At 43.4% G+C, this 18,269-nt stretch overlaps 1 protein-coding gene across 1 annotated transcript in view; it reads right to left on the bottom strand.

Annotated features, from left to right (window-relative positions):
* The window catches only part of LOC147684635 (hexosaminidase D-like), a 242,608-nt gene that overhangs the window by 136,715 nt on the left and 87,624 nt on the right, over nt 1-18,269 (bottom strand). The gene's annotated exons all lie outside the window — the stretch shown is intronic.

The raw sequence follows: 18,269 nt of genomic DNA, 5'->3' as shown, positions 1-18,269 counted from the left end.
GTTGGCCAGCACGGTCATATATGCGTGGGGTGTAGGGCTGAGGGATGAGCCCTGGGTACACCGCAGGTGGACTCTGGTTCAGAGGTGAAAGGTGGGGGTGGATCCTTTGATTTCTTCCTGTGAGGAACGAGGTGACCCATCTGGTAGCGGCCCCTAGGATGCCGATGTGGTGGAGTCTATAGATCAGGTTGTGAAGGGATACAGTGTTGAAGGCTACCGCATACCAATCCATTCTTTTTCATCCACCATGCTACCTCAGTTTGAACCCAGCCATATGCAAATCACTCTTTACCATGTTCCTCATGGGAACAGTCCAACCTGGATCCAAACTGAGGTGGCATGGTGTGCAAAATAACGATGGACTGGGATGCAGCCTGAGTGATTACCAGTGGTTGAGAATAATTAAAGTATTTCATCCATCACTGTTTTGTATACTTATTGTTCTGCGCTAAATGAGACAGGTATGCCCAGACATGGACCCTGTGCACAGGGTGTCACTGGAACCAAGCTGTACCTGGCTGATGAGTCCATAACCAGGGTGATGCCGGTCCTGGGTTGCCTATGTTCTGGTTCAGGGAAGACCTGGCTTGACAGTTGGGGCTCGGCTGCTCCTATTGGAGCAGGGTCAAAACTGATTTGCAGATAGGAAGCATTCCACCCGTCACTGTTTTGTATCATTATTGCGTCTACCAAAGCATGGAATCAAGAATGCCTTGGCTATGGTTTGTGATGTTCTTTTGGCCACAAAAGAGAGGGTAAAACATTATCTTCTGAAAGAAATCTGACATCATTACAGGTGTGGAATGATCGGGGAAGAGGAGGCAAGTCACTGTTTGTTTGTTGCGGGGGAGGTGCAGGGTGTGGAACCCTTACCTCTTCCCTTGCCATTGTTGCCTCTAAATCCGCTGCGAAAGTAACCTCTTGAAGAGGGTGACTGACTGTTGCCTCTATATGATGTTGAGGTGTTGTCTGTGGATACGTTCTTGGAGCCCCCCTGTAGATGGAACAACTAAAAGAACCCTGATTGGATGGGGACTGATGGGGCTCCCATGGATTTTGCGACCTCTGTGTCCTTTTTATCTTCTCTAAGGAAGTGTCTACCAGAGAAACAAAGATGTTCCTTATCAAAAGGTAGATTTAAAATAGAAGCTTGGACTTCGGGTTTACAACCTGAAATTCGAAGCCAGGCGTGCCTTCTTAGCAAGACACTAGTGTTGACTGCTCGAGCTGTAGTGTCAGCTGCATCCAAAGCACATCTAATTGAAGTGTTTGAAATTAGTTTCCCTTCCTGACCTAGGCCGTGTGCCTTAGCTTTATCCTCATCAGGTAGGAATTGTAGCAATTGTTCCAATGCATCATAGTGCGCTCTGTCGTATCTGGCTAAGACAGCCTGGGTATTGGCAATACGCCAGTGATTGGCTGCCTGTGCAGCAACTCTTTTTCCCGAGGCATCTATTCATTTAGATTCCTTGTCTGGAGGAGGGGCATCCCCAGAGGTTTGCGAGTTTGCCTGTTTACAGGCATTGGAAACAACTAGGGTATCTTGATATAAACTAGATCTGTTGGTACAGATTTATACTTTTTATCTACGCTTGGTGTAAGAATTTGTGTGGGAACAGGATATTTAAAAATATCGTTCAAATGTTTTAACGTACCTTTCATCATAGGTAGTGTATGAGTAGATCTCTGGGAAGAGCTTAATGTTTTAAAGAGAAAATCCTCCTCAAGTGATTCTTTATGCAGCTGAACTCCATGATACTCAGCAGCCCTATTTATTAATTCTATGTACCCTACATTATCATCAGGTGGAGAAGGATTTGAAGGCTATAAATCCAGATCGTTATCTGCGTTTGGATCTGTATTATAATCCTTCCATGGATCAGGACTATTATCATCAACCCCATCCCCATCTTCAGCATCTTGGTTGTGAGGTGATTGTGGTGGTGGTGAATTTGTGGGTGTTATCAACAAATTTGGGTTAAGTGGGGAAAGAGGTGATAGAGGAGGAGGAGGAGAGGGGTTAGTATCAATATGTTTCCTCTTTAGAGGAATGTGGGAATTGTCCTCAGCTTCTGGTTTGTGTTTTAATGGTAATTTTGCAAGAATATGTCCAGTTTTGGGATTGATGGTTATTTTTGTTTTGGGTTTGGGTTTGAAGGTGGGATGTCAAAACGATGCTCCTTTGATGGAGTAGGACCTGTCTTGTCTTTCGGTGCCAATATTTTTGGAGCCGATGTTTTCAGCGCCAAAGTGTTTGGATCTGAAGAGGATTTCGGTTTTGGAACGACAGGAATTGTCACCACAACATGTTTCGGTGCCAATTGTTTCGGCTCGGTGCGCGAATGGGGGCGACTCAATCCCAAGCCGGAAGGCTTTGATGTTTGTTTCGCTGCTGGGCCCTACGAAACCTGTTCTCTGTACCAACCTTGGCCCGCAGGCAGAAGAGGCACCGAAGCATTTTTCTTGGGAAGACGTAGAGTTTGGGGCAGGGGAGGATCGGTACTCACAGTACGTCGACCCTGGAGAATGTCTTAGTCCTTGTCGGAGTAGGTTTCTGACACAGAAATGTGTTTGTCTTCTTCCTCTGGTACTCGCGCATCTTAGACATCTTGTTTGGAATCTTCTCCGAAAAGATCCGGAATGCAGCCGCTGTGTTGTTGTTGCATTTCGTGACGTCAGGCCTGATGGTCACGGAGCGTCTTCCTGGATCGGAAAGATTTGCACGTGTGCAGTCTTGTTCCTCATGCTCCGGGAAGATGCACAAGTTGCACACTTAGTGCGAGTCGGTGCGCAGGTACTTGGTGTGGCCTTGAGGACAAAATTTAAATGGAGTCCGTTCCATCGACTGCGAAAGCGCTTGACGCGGCTAGGCCCGACGGCCTTATCTAGTCTCTAGATACTGACCAATGCTGCCTACTCATACTCTTAGACCTATCAGCAGCCTTTGACACGGTTGACCACAAGCTACTCATCAAAGCTCTCCAAGGAAGAGTAGGTGCAGATGAGGTGGTCCTACACTGGTTCTCCTCCTTCCTACACAACCACGCCCAAAGGATAAAAATCAAAACCTTTATGGTAGACCTACACCCAGTCAGCAGAGGTGACCCCCAAGGCTCAGTGCGCTCTCCTCAACTGTTCAATATATACATGGAACCCCTCACCAACCTACTTAAAAAAGCCAACATCCCCTTCCACCTTTATGCCGATGGAATCCAGATCTATCTGGAAACCTCCTCCATCGATGACATTCAGAGATTCAATGACACTCTAAGAGAAGTTCAACAATGGCTATCAATAAACCACCTAAAACTCAACCAAGATAAAACAGAAATCCTCTTCTTCTCCAACAAAGAAGAAAACCAGCATATCATAGAATGGCTAAAAGCAATTGATGCTGTCAACGGCAATCTCACTCTGGCTAACTCTGTAAAATCATTGGGAATCACCCTAGACCCAAAACTCGACATGTCCAAACACATTAAGAACTCCGCAAAGAGCCCCTTCCTCAATCTGAAACTACTCAACAAAATAAAACCCCTCATCCCGCCCAAGGACCTCAAACAAGCCACTCAATCACTGGTGCTATCTAGACTCGACTATGGGAATGCAGTCCTCACCGGTACAGCAAAATCCCACCTGGCTCCTCTCAAAAGAACTCTCAATGCAGCAGCCACAATGGTCACCGGAGTTAAGAAATTTGATCACATCTCACCCGCACTCAGAGAACTAAAACGGCTGACAGTCAAAATGCGGGCCAGTTTCAGAACCGCCTGCCTCAAGCACAAAGGTAAACCCGACTACCTAGCCTAAAAACTCAAGAAGGCCGGTCAGACAAGGGACCTCCGGAGCTCCAACACCCTACTAATCATCCCTATGAAGACACGCAAAGAAAAAACGCTACTCAATCCTTTGCTGGGAGCGCTCCCAAAATCTGGAACTCCATCCCAGCTGATATCAGGACTATCTCTTCCTTTGTAAAATTTAAAAAACTCATACAAGTCCTCTTCCTCAACCATGCCTTCCCGAACGGAGAGCCGACACAGAAGCGAACAAGCATGCACTCTACACAACCCTGACACTGTGTCATTAAGACCTACCTCTTCCCTGCTCCCCAAACCTTCCTCGTTCCCTCCTCCCTGAAAGAGGTTCAGCGCTATGACAATGTGCACCAATCGAAGTTATCGCAGGACTTCCTTCCTCAATGTTGCACAGCACACTGGGACTTCCGAACCAATATGTATAGAGGTATTACTGTGTGTCTCTTGCCTTAAAATTGTTGAAAAGCGCTACAATACCCTCAGGTCTGGCCAGTGCTATATAAAACTCCTTAATACATATAAATAAAAATAAATAATAATACAAAGTTTCCAATAGAAAGAGATTTTTCTTTAAACGATACGCAGAGAATGGGAAACGCGATTGAATAACAATACCGTTGAGGGTAAGTGGATTGCGCACCGGGGGAACCCGCGAAACAGTGTCGAAACAGTGTGTAGCAATTCACGTCCGAACGCGATGGCAGAAAAAAACAATCTAACAATGGAGTTGCTGCCCATGTGCACTATCACAGAAAGGAGGAGTCATCAACCTCGTGACTGGAAAGACTTCTTGGAAGAAAAACAAAGTGCAAAGATCCGAACACAACACTAAATGGCAGGACTATGCAAAGCATGTGATCTGCAGCTCACATTCCTCGAACATATTGTTATCTCTTAAGAAAGCTACACTCTGGGGTAATTGAAAAGGCATGCCCAACCAGCCGCACTCCAGGAGACCAATTTAAAATTGGTCTGTTGTTTCAAATAAAGGGATCCTGGCTCTCCAGTAGCGTCTCCAGGAGCTTGACAAAAAGTGTTTTACCCAAGTAAATGCCAGTCAACTCCAATCTTTTTGCATTTCATTTTTGTATGTTCTTCATTTGTCACAGAAATAATTTCAACACTAAAGGAGTTTTTCAACCTTCCTGACGTATGTGGTGGAGGACCCACTTGACAACCATTTAAAATTAAGTGACACCTTTGGCCCAATACATGGAGTAAACCTTTCCTCTGTAGTCGAGAGACGCAGCAAGCACATGTGGATATGTGTCAAAACATGCCCCGTAACCCTAACCCAAATGCCACATAGAGACCTAGCTTGCCAGAGACACACTTGGCCGCTCCTGAGCAGTTTCATTACATTTTCTTAGCCTCTCTCTTGTGACGCGATGGCCTAAAGGAGCAATGGTAATGAATCAATATCTATTGAATTTTAGGTGGGACGATACGGTGTGTGAAAGAATATTGCTTTTAATACGAATATTGTGCTTCCGTCTCTAAACATGTTACAGGGCAAGAACTCATTTATATCATCTTTACCAGGGTGAAACTGATGCTCTGTAAATCACAACTCCCTGGACTAATGAACAAGAGCACAATGCTCCCTAGGCAAAGTAAGGTTGAGAACTTATGGTACACCTCCTAAATGAAATTGACACACTTTTGGGTTTAATGGGAGTGTTCCAATGACAGTCACCCCAAGCACTTCAACTGTATCCATCCTAATATATTTAAGCTTTTGGCTGCCTCTATGTTTAGTTTCCCCTCTCATCAGGTTCAAGTACTAGTGCAGGAATAAGTAAAGAAGTCACAGAACTCTTTGGAGGGTTCCTGTCTCGTTCCCACAGCCATGTATGGCCAAATATATGTTAATAATCATGGACTATATAGACACTGTCAAGAGAACCCTCTCCTTATATCAATCACACAATAGACGGTAAGTACCCACATGTGCTGCTGCATCTATCCTCACTCTCTCCACAACACACATGTTTATGCATTGCACCACACAAACTCTTCCCCCAAACTTCCTCCAGTCGACCACTTTTCCCCACATAGGCCAAAGTACCGCCAGGACCATTTTAACAATACACTTGAAGGGCAACCAGGACATTAATGTAGAGTGCTCTGTGACCTTATAAGGATTGGAAGAAAGATACATATTATACTTAAGAAGTTTCACCTTACTCAACAACTAAAAGGGCTTTAGGCCTCAAGAGGGATATGTAAACACTATAAATAGACTGTCATAAAACACCTCTCACTGTTTAACTGATGAACTGACCTGTTAATGCCCCAGTTAATCTTTGCATTTGGAGGAACAATGTCTACTGGTAGTCCTTCACACAACATGCAAAACTAATTGGACACAACATTCACTGTCTTAGGTCCAGAATTGTGTAACCATCTCATGTTACTTAAGAAAAGTCACAGCTACCTAGTGCAAAAAAAGAAGAAAAGGGGCATAGCGTCATAGTGCAGCAAATGTAGTGGCACTGGGTCTCAAGGATGCAATAGGCCCACTTCTGCCCCAATATAGCTCTTTGATTTCCCAACACAGTACAGGATACTGTTTCCTCACTTGCATTAAGGGCCGCAGCACCCTTACTATGGCACTGACACAATGTTCAACTGTTTGATTCAACAAGACTGATGGAGTAACCCCCAATGGGAGGATCTCCTGTGCTAGGCTATCTATCATTGAACACAGTTCCATGCACAACCTCAATCCCTAGAGGAGTCAAGTGAAGAACTGGCACTGAGGACACTCATGTGCTCCCAAAATAGCAACTGCTGTTGCGACAGTAGTGCCCTGTCATGGAGAGAAATGAGAAGCCTTTCTTGCACAAACTGCTGAGAGCACTAATGAATGATCAGGGTGCTTGAAGAGGAACAGTTCTCATTATAGAGTGGATGGATAAGCCAGCACTGAATTAGCTGATGACGTAAAGAAAATGCTCTTCAGAAGGAATGACTACGCCATGTTGGGTCAGGTAGGTTGCGGAATAGCAGGTACTATACTTGTGTAAAAAAAAGGCTCTTTAAATAGAGGACTAGAGTGGAATGAGTCTGTCCCTTGCCATGCCAAAGATAGAGTCTGTAGGACTCACTTATAGGATGTCGCTCTCCCAGGTTCCTATCCATAGAATGTGGTGGGTCTTTGAGGTGTGTTGGTAGTCTGAATGGTTAACGCTCACAGTTTAAAGGTTTCCTAAAGAGGGTTTTCATGAGCAGATTAGTGTCTTCCTGGGTTCTGCAGGCACTCTCTTGATTACGGGCTGCACAAGATGTGTGAATAAAGAATGACAGAGACTGTAAATACTCAGATTATTGTTTTACATTCCAAACATTGCACACTGTATACAGGCCTCTTTTACTGGGTGGACGCACAGCCGTTCAAGTGTTGTTTTGCAGCGCACAGCACACATGCAGGGCATTGTCCCTTGTGTAAAGTGAAAAATAGAAATGTTGCCAATGTACTGTAGGCAAGCAGGTCCTGAGGAATCAATCTCCCCTGGGTGAGATCCAAGTAACTTCAGAGCAACATCTAAGACAAAATACCAAACTGTCTAATGATGAAGAGATTGAAGCAAGCATTAGCAGGTACTAGTTCAGTCAATAATACATTGCAATAGTCGCTTCCTCCTTTAAGGGCAGATTTGTTAAAGAAATAGTGTCTGCGGTCGGACCACCAGTCCAGTCTTGTTACACAGGAAACATCGCCACCAACCCGGCACTGGTAGTTGTATTTGGTGTTCCCTGACTATAAGTACAGTCTTTTTTGCCTGAGGCAACTCCTTGGGGAAAAAAGTCTCAATGATTGCATCTCCACATTGCAATGGTGCAAGGTAGCCATGCTGTCACAGATGGAGCTACCTGAAAAACAGCAATCATGGAGGCCAGGACATTTTGAAGGTTTTCCAGAAGACCTTAAAGGTTTAGATGTCAGTTTTGCACAGACATAGCGATGCTAGAAATAGTGAAAAGTGGACAACTCTAAATGGGAAGGACGGTCAGATGCCATTTCCAACAGTCTCAGGACCGCTAATTGGTCTTCATATGTCTGAGTCTTCAGCGGCGTCGGCATCTAAAACATTCCCTTCCCACACACACACAAACTGAAAGGGAGTAAACACAGAGATTGGCAAAAGGAACAGCTGTCAATTTTTGGTGAACTACTGCAATAATCTCTTTGTGAAACAAAGTAGAAGCATTTGGTAACAGTGTCATTTTTGTTGCTTTTTCCAGCTTGATTTAACTCTTTTTGACTCTTCATTCAAGACAAACTCACCAGAGACTGCACAGGGTGGAAATTCCAATTGGAGGCAAAGAAGACCTGAGTTCTGCAGGAGGGGAGTCTGCTTTCTAAGACGAGTACCCTCGCTGGTGGCTGAATGGAGGGCACATGGGTGCTTGTCCTTACTGATTTAAGGTAAGGCACAAATTGCAAAGGAAAAGGTTATGCCTTCTGGGCACCTCACTGAAATGCAGAAAGCACCTCCAGTAAATATTCAACCCCTCATCCCCACAAAGAACCCATAAGCCTTCTACGTGTTTGGCGAGAGAAGAAGGGTTGTTGTTTTGGAGTGTCCTGCCACATCAATCACATTCACTGCCAGTCGCACATTTTCACCAGCCTGCCTATTTCAGACAAAACTCGACTGGTAACTAGACCTCAACAGCGGCCAGATGTGAGTGTAGACGGGAGTCTAAGATGGAGTTAAATATTTTGACATCAAAGTTTAACAGGTGGAGCAGGCCAACTGATCTTTGCCCGGTTTCAACTGTAGGGTTAAAGTGAATTCTATTGTGGTAGGTGTGACAGATTTGGTGGCAAGAAAAGAGCTGTATACTTTAGAGAGGAGTTCCGCTAACCGTACACAAAAAGCTTTATGAAAGGACACTGAGAACCCATCTGGCCCAGAGGCATTACAGGCTTTCAATTGGTGTATGGCCGACTTCACCTCTTCAGGGGTTATGGGCTCTTACAGTTCCTGGTCAAGTGGGGGTCCACATATGGGCAGGAGAAGTGACATAAATGGGCGGTCTGAGAAACTACGGATGAAGGGTGGGCTTGATAGAGCAGTGTCTAATATGGGCTTGATAGAGCAGTGTATAATATGGGCTTGATAGAGCAGTGTATAATATGTCTTAAAGAATATCCATTCCATTTCCATTTATAAACTTTATTTCGGCCACTGGGGCCAAAGAAATGCGAGAACAATAAAAATAGATAATATACACTATATAGTTAAAAAAGGAGAAAAACACACAGTGCATTATAGTTACAGCAGGGATGTAAAATGATGTATAAAATTGTCTGCAACCCTTTAAAAACAAGGTAAAAACAACCATCCGCAGATGGGATGTGTTCTAAACTTTTTACAAATGTTAAAAATGTAGGACAAAGATACAACCCCAAGCATGAGTAGACAGTTGCTCAACCTGTGCTAATTCAGTGCATTAAAGAATATCAATAATATTGGTTGTGTCTGTGTAGGAAACCCTGCCCAGTCTCTTATGGCAGAAATATGGTGTCTGCCTTGCTTCCGCTTCAGTTTATAAACCAGCAACCGATGCACTTTATCCCCCTTTTAGTAGTATTTCTGGTTAATAGTTTCCTTGCCGCTTCTGCCATGTAGAGCTGTTCTAATACACAGCAAACCCTTCTCAGTCCCCTATAGAACTTATGGGAGCCTGTAACCTTGAACTGGGACTCGAGCAGGGACAAAGGAGTCTTCAGGTCCGCCTTCTGAGTCTTGGCTAATCGGACAGGGTGGATGTGTGATTTATAAGCTCCCCTTTCAGTACCGCCTTTGCGGCATCCCACAGGGTAGCCCATGATACCTCCCCCGTATCAATTTCCTTAAAGTAATGGTCCAAGGACTCTCGGATGGAGTCACGTAACGCCAGATCTCAGAATACCATTTCATTAACATACCACTGTGGGGTCACTTGCTGATGGAGTGTAGCAGCATCTAAGACCAGGAATACTGGGGAGAGGCCAGAGAGGGTCTGGGTGCCCAAAGAAGTCAAAACTACCCTCGGTTGGAGTGCAGTAATTATTAAAAAGAGGTCAATCCATGTGTGTTTTTGGTCTACATGAGAGTAGTATGTATAGTCCCTTTCCGTCGCATGGGTTTACCTCCAAATATCCAGCAAACTCAGGCCATGCATACCTTGCATAAGGTTGGAGGGGATCGAGTAAGTGTTATATCGTGATACAGAATGGTCCAAGGTGGAGTTCAAGACTGTACTGAAAACCTCCCCAAGATTAGCTAACCCTGAGCATAGCTAGCCAGGAGTGGGAATAGGAAGCCATTGAAATCCTCTTTGGGGCCATAGATGGAAAAGAACATGACTGCCCAGGAGCTTATATGAGCCCGTACTCCAACTGCTCTACCCTCTAAATGAACATGGGATGAGTCCACTACTATAGGCAAGTCTTGCCTAATATAGAGAGCCACGCCCTTGGTCTTGTTGTGGTCGGGTGAATGAAACTGTAACGGGTACCAGTAGAAGTCGAGTCTCTTGGTGTCTGGCGCTAGGAGATGTGTCTTCTGAAGCATTGCAATATCTCCCTTCTTGGAATGGAGTCATTTTAGAATCGCTTTCCATCTTCATCAGAGAATTAAGACCCTGGATGTTTAGGGAAGCTACAAGGAGACACTGTGGTAAGCACCAAAGGGTGTAATCTCATCATCTGTGTGGGCCATGTTGCTGAGCAAACTTGAAAATGAAAGTAAGGCCCTCACAGACCTAGCCGAATCTCATGCCCAGACCAAGTGAACCCTGGAGGGTTGTGCACGCCCCAAATCAGTGAATGAGGGAAAGGATTGGAACTGTACAACTAAGTGGAACAACATCAGGAGAAACAACACCACAGACAATAAAAAAGAAAATAAAAAGTTTGTCAGTCAGACAATGACAATCGATGTACCAAAAGGGGTAGCTCTCAAGGGTATCCGGGGTCCTGCGTAGAGACGGATATCACATAAATAGGGGGTCTGTACGAGTCTGAAAAAGGCTACCAAATGAAGGAACAGTTTTACTAATGGGGCAGACGATTCTGCGGTTGCCCCATCCTCAGGCCTGGTGACTTCTTCAGAAGCAACATTCGTACAGAAGTTTATCAATCATTGTCCTGATCAGGTTGGTCCATATGCCAATCACACCACCGTGAGAGTTTCTTGGATGCCTTTGTAGGTAGTTGTTGCTATTTATCCATGGCGTGGAGGGATGCCGACGAAGCACCACCGTCCTCGGCGGGAGGGTCAATAAGCAGCAGGGTTCAGGCTTCATCGGGGTGCACAAGGACACCCGTTTGTTGTCAATGGTGAAGAATAAACACAGCAGGAAGCCCCAGAGATACTGGATTTTCTTATTGCGCAGGTAAAACAGTACATCCCGAAAGGTACAGCATTTGGCCAGGGTCTCAATGGATATATCCTGAAAAAGAGGGAGGCTATCACCCCTGAAGTGATGGAATCCATCTTCTGAGCTGCTCTCAAAATGTCCTCCTTTACAGCCAGGCTGACAGCTGTACAAAATCTTTTTTCCAGGCCACATGCCTACAATTTAAAAAGTCTGAAAAGGCGTGGAATAGGGATCAAAAAGGTGATGGCAGAAGTATACCGCCAAGCGGGTACAAGTGAAGAAATTTCTGTGGAATCCGCAAGCCCAGATCCACCACAAAGTAGGGAAGGTGAAAGAGTAAGAGCCTGGGACATCCTAACAGGATCCTTAATGGAACTCTTTTCGGATAACAAAAGTGAACATTCCGCCAGGCACCAGAAGAAGCTCATGCGGGCAAGCAGCCACCATCCCGGGTTCAATCATGAACTTCGCAAGCAAAAAAGCCTAATAGTATGCAGAATAAGAGCAATCTCAAACCAGTTAAAAACAGGGGGGAAATCTGACAGAAGCGTGCTTAAAAATTTAAGAAAACAGTATAAGAAAAACTGCAGAGTAGCTAAATCTAGTTATCAGGTTGCAATATGGAATAAACTCCTCTTGGCTAGTAAACAACGGAATGGAAAACACTTCTGGTCTCAGATAAATTTACTGACACTCAGAAAAAACAGACATCAAAACGCAGGGATAAATGAGGAAGAATGGGTAGCCCACATAATGAGTATGTATAAATAATTAAAGTTTAAACCAACCCCAGGTAGTCCAACATCAAAAAAGGACAAAAGGAGGCATATAGAACAAAACACACAAAGTCTCCCTGTGGGCCTAAATGCGAATAACAAACTAATCTCCCCTAAATATAAAAGCAATTTAATTGAAGTAAGCGAACTAATAAAAATCATCAAAAAGCTAAACTCGGAGGGTGCACCAGGACCAAATGGCATTCCAAATGCCCTCTTCAAGGCAGAAGCTTCATATTGGGCCCTTTATTTTTCCCCACTCTTTAATGAATGTTTTGAAACAAATGAAATCCCTGAATCCTGGACGGGAAGTATTATACAGCCAATTTTCAAAGGGGGAAATACAACAATGCTGACCAACTACAGACTAATTACTTAAATTGATGTCGAAGCAAAGCTATATGCAAGTTGCCTACTAACCAAACTAAACAAATGGTCCGATGGAAACAACCGCATCCCGAGATCTCAAACAGGGTTTCGGGTGGGAGCAGGAACTCTAATAAATTTAACAGCATTTACCTTGTTAGCCGAAAAAGCTACATTTAAAAACACCTGCTGGTTCGCCTGTTTTGTGGACCTTAAGCAAGCTTTCGACAGCGTGCCCCGTGAATTTCTTTGGGAAAAACTGGCCAGCTGGGGCATCCCCATAAATCTGGTAAAAGCCATTATTATATTCACGTACATGGAGCCGAATAAAGGTAGGAGATGGCCGGTGGGTAACCAAGAAAACAAAAGGGCTTGAAACAGAGGTGCGTGCTAACACCTACCCTTTTTTATCTGTACATATCTGATCTTGAAGATGCCCTTGTGGAAATAAATAGTCACCCACTATCGATTGTTAATGAGGAAATTAGGTGCCTTTCGTACGCCGATGATTTAGTACTCCTAAGTCAAACGCAAATCGGTTAACAAAGAGGAATGAATGCCGTAGCCAAATATTTACCAATACAAGGGCTAGAACTGAATTTATCAAAAACAAAGGTCGTACGGCTAGTAGATGCCAAAAACAAAAACAAGAAATATACATGGTATATAGAGGGGAAGAAAGTCGAAATAGTTGCTTCCTACAAATATCTTGGATGTACGGTAGAACGAAAATTAACCAACAAGTCACAGCTCATTTCAATGAAGTCAAAATCTCAAAATCTGATATATGGCTTTAATGTATTAAAAAAGAAATTAAGCTGTCCGTCATATGGCAACTTATTAACAGTTATGCAGGCACAGTTAATGCCAACAGTAACCTATGGCACTGAAATAATGAAAGGATGTGAAATCACGGTTTTAAACAAAATACAAACAAAAGTACATAAAAAGTCTTCCAAATCCAGCAAAGCGCATCGCCTGCTCAGGTGCGGCTAGAGTTTGGCTTATTAAACCAGGAATTTCGCAGCAAAGGAGCTTTTATTAAACTGTGCTGGAGGTTGCGTGCTTCTGCTAGTGGAACTATAGATCACCTATGCTGGAAAGAAATAGAAAGACAAAAAGGAAAGAAAACGCAAGGATCCGGGGGTAGTTACTTAAACCAGGTGATAATGGACCTCTCCGCCCTAGATATTTGGAATCTTAGCATAGGAAAAAAGGCATTCAACAAACTAATTAACATCATAGTAAAATGTTTGTCTCACTCAAAGGATGAGAACACCCTACTGCAAAGAAGGCATGCCTGGACAGTTATTAATTCATATGGGAAAAGGAAGCCTCAGGAATATTTATCAGCGTATTTCTCACGTACTCTAAAACACCAATTTATGAGGTTGCCCCTGGGCATGTGGGAAACAAAAGACTTAATCCCAGCATGAAAGGATAAAAGGGAACATCGAGACTGCAGACTATGCGGATATAAAGACTAATCTGTTCAACACATTTTTTGTGTATGCCCTAAGTTACTGAATGAACGGAAAGCACTTTTAAAATCACTGCTGAACAATTTGAATATACGCTCATGTAGAGAAGCGGTAACCACCTGGCTCGGCGGGACCTCAATCCCATTAGTATGTAGAGGGGTGAAACTTTTAAACGAGTATCTGAAGGAAATTGGTTGAAACTATACAGAGAGCGAAAAAGATTCTCTAAAAAACTAACAGCCAACCAGAAAATTTAGAAGAGTCAAAGTGCTGTTTTTTTGTTTTTTTTAATAATAATGATGGTAGAAAGACATGATTTTTCTTTTTAAACTTTGTTTAAAAAACGAAATTTTTAAATATTAGAAGCATATAAGTAATTTATTGATTATTTTTGTATGATTAAACAAACTATTCTATGTGTATATATGTAGTAGTATTATATAAAAACTGTTATTTGGTGTAATGGTTTTTGTTTTTAAAAAAGACCGATCACCCAAAATAAAAATCTTGAAATCTTGTCCTCCTTAATCCTATAGAAATAGACTCTGGTGAGCACATCCAGTGCCAATTGGTTCCACTACTGGTATGTAGAGAAAACACGGTGAGTAGGATCGAGGGTGAAATCACAGCCCTCAGTGTCCTGGAGAATGTGCTTAAACAACTGCTGTCCACAGTTGTCGAGCTCAGCATTAGGCACAGAGGCGCTCACGCCTCTAATCCGGATGTTGTTGCGCTGGGAATGATTCTCGTAGTCCTCTAGCATGTCTTCCAGGAGTTGTTGTTAGGTTTCAACTGCTAATACCCTTCTATCAGGTCGTCCTGCACCTGATCTAGCTGTGGTACTGTCACCTCCACCAGGTCTATGCTTGACTCTACCCACTTCACTGTTTGGTCAAGATCTGCAAGTGTTTTGGTAACACTGCCAGTCATGGCAGCGATATCCCTATTCATCTCCTGGAGGAGGGATTAGATATTCCCTTTGTTGTCAATGGAGATAGATCGAGATGCCACCCACCTGTAGCGCCTAATCAGCTGCCTTTGTTACACCACCACTACTAGGTATCTTCATGGCCACCATCATGTCTTCAATTGAGGAGGTGCTTTTTGGTGCAAAGAGGCCATGAGGGAAGGCCCCCTCATCCAGTAACTCAACTGCCGGAATGGGGCATGATTACGGTCCATCAAGGAGGAAGGCGAATCCAAAGGACGCCCACAGTGGCCTCAAGGAAGGAGTTGGGTCTTTTCAAGAATGGTAATGTATTCCCTGAGCGCCGCAGACCTCACCTGCAGCCCTACGCTGCCCCCGACCAATATCGTAGGCAGTGCCCCCATAGTGCAGTAAAATAAGTATTCCTAGTGGGCCGGGCGGATGCATTCAGCGTTGGCTGCATGCACGCTGGGAGGGATGCGGCATCAGTGTGGGCAGCTATCTTTGGTGTGCGGCTGTATTTGGCTCACCCGTGGCAGTACAGCCACATTCACCACACAATCCACTCCACTAATGATCAGGCTGTCCCCAGGGTGAGGGCGGTCGGCTGTTGCCTCCTTTGGACCCGTTGTGATTATGTGTCAGACATTTATAGGAGCTCCGGCTGGAGAGCTCAGACAATAGACACCATCATGTGTCCTCCTTCAGGCTACGCCCGCCACACCTGTGTTAAGGCCTGATTAACTTTATTTCATAACAAATACAGAAGCACATTTAGAAAAGAGTTCATTTATGTACCGAATGCACCTCAATAACATAAATAATCTATTTTATTCTTCATGGGACACTGCCGTCATTAAGTAAAATCCACTAATGGGCAGTACTGCTGTTAGACCTACTCAGTGCAATTGTTCTTCAGAAAACTATGACTGGATGAAAGGCTTGAAATCGACCTTCCTACACACAGTGGTGGAACTCTATTTATCATCATCAGAGAACTGAACAGAAAATGACCCCTATAAATCTGAATTCCATTTGGTCCCACCTATTTGGCCTCCTGAATATCTGCTATATAACATCAAGAAACTATGCAGACAATTGTTCCTGAAAAGATGAAAAGGTACAAAACAGCCTTTGATGTTTGGAACCTACACTAGGAAATATATTCTTTTAAGTTATTTGAGATTACCCCACTATGACCCTATTCCATTTTTCAAACCCTTGTACTGTGTACACTCCTGACCATAATAGGGTAATCACCTTTCCCCTTGGTTCCACTGCACCCTACTCATGGCCTCACATTTCAAGTCAAATATTCCTAGCTCCCAGAACCACATTAATATCAGTATATTGTGGTCACCCCTCTGCCCCTTTCTGACATGTCCTTTGATATGTTGACTCTTCCCACTGCCTTTGCATTTTGTTGTTTCATGGTGGGAAACTACTACATTTCAAAAAGATATATTTTTTTTTTAACTAGAGAAAACTTGTCAGGCTAGGCCTAACTGAGTAAAGCCAATCTCCTTTCATTTGCTTCCCTCTTCTAGCGGGGACAGTGGAAGGACTACAAATGGGAGACAACCAAACGGTGAATGTAGAAATTGCACCGGCTTCTCCATTGCCCAGATACTAACAATGGATGGGCCACAGTCTTCTTGGAAATCGCTTACAAAAGACATAGTGGTCCATGGAGGACAAGGCCCTCAGCTCCTATGGTTGGAAGCCTATACGTTAACTGGTGCATAAACAAGATGCCCTGCTCACCACACCAAATTCATACCTCCACATTAGAAGTCAACTTTTTTAAGTATACCACTAACTAACCATTTGCGCTATGCTCAGCACTGGATTTTATTGAACTAGCTTCCTTAACACTGGGAAGACTCACCCTCATTGGCTCCGTAGAATCTTCAACTCTTTCTTTCACCTGGCCAGATTCCTTAAGGCCTCCTTAACCCTTGCCCATATGGTGTGTAACTTTGGAATAATAGGAGACTTCTATCCCCAGATCAAAGCAGTCAGAAAGGACACATGTCAACAACTTCACCAACTACATGGATTACTACAACTTTCTCATACAATTGTATTGGCTCTAGCAGCATTAATTGCAGGGCTCAACTATTGTAAGTCTATTTGTATTAGTCATCCAAAATGATATTCTTAAAACTACAAAGAGAACCATTTTGACTGGCTCATTTTTGTTCAGCGTTACTGCAACCACACCATAACGGACATGAAGGCCCTGTGATGGCAGCACGTTAAAAAAAACACACTCAGGCTTCTCCAATGAGTAGCTTGTGAGCTACTAGTAAATATCCAACTGCCTTTGAGTAGCTCTTCTGTTTGCCAGCCTAGTTAATTAGAAACGTTTTCTTGGTGGAATTAATATATTTCTACTAAAATTGAAGTGTATATTGGAGACAAAAATGTGTGTATTTTCAGAACTCATAAGATGATCTCTGGAGACACAGGGCTGAATTTCAAAAATATGTTTGAAGCTGAAATTTCAGTGATAAATCATGTGTCATTGGGAAGCCATATTACTAATATTAATACGGTGCCATGTGAATTGCAGCTATGGCTGCTACGTATTACTTATGCAATTGCATTCCAAATTAACTGCAGCCTTTTTATACTATTGCTGGTAACTATGCCTGGCACACTGAGGTGGTCATTGCTGACAGCCTTGCATAGGTTGCCCACTAATATAATCTTGTTTAATGCGATCACTATTACAACACTAATGATATTAGTAGTTAAGGATAGCTTTCACTGAACACAACTAGCTCTTGTTACAGAAAAGAGTGGAGATCCTTGCTCTAGATAGTATGCTGAACTCCCCAACCACTTGATATCTTTCAGGCTACGAAACATCCAAATATGTCAGGTCGACATCTCAAACTAGACTGTGAACTATCCAGACAGTTCAAAGGATTAAGAAGCATATCACGTCACCTAAGGGGTTCAACACTTGAACCTGCATTCTCTCACAACTGAAATTAAAAAGAGACATCCTCAAAGTCTGCACGGGGTGAAGGCCTAATATTTCCAAATAGACTATGACTAAGTGCCACATCAAATAGGATACAACCTCATGCAACTCACAAAAGGTTGTCATGTAATTCTTCCCAGTAAGTGTTGCCCATGGGTTTTATGCCTAGGGTTAGCCTGCACCATCCACTGACCCATTAGTCAATGCACAGTGCTCAACAACTTTATACAGCAAGGCTTTAACTTCATGAAATCAACACTTGACTCTTCCTAGACCTACATAGCCACCAGGATAGCTTTTTTGCTTAGCTTAGTAGATCCTAGGATGAACTGAAGCGAAAACGGTCTTTAAAGGAACAATCCAAAATACGCTGTGCCAGAGGTTTTCTGATTTGGGTCACTAGCCCAAATCAATTTCCAGTTTCATTATAAAAATCTGGATTTTTAAATTATTTCACGTTGCATCAAAATGTTATTATTTCTCCAGGTGATACCTGGAATTATGGCATGAATGCAACTCTAGTGGACCATT

Source organism: Lissotriton vulgaris, chromosome 10, assembly GCF_964263255.1.
Source record: "Lissotriton vulgaris chromosome 10, aLisVul1.2, whole genome shotgun sequence".
Taxonomy (NCBI): domain Eukaryota; kingdom Metazoa; phylum Chordata; class Amphibia; order Caudata; family Salamandridae; genus Lissotriton; species Lissotriton vulgaris.
Note: the sequence above shows the minus strand (reverse complement) of the source record. Positions and strands in the feature narration are given on the sequence as shown.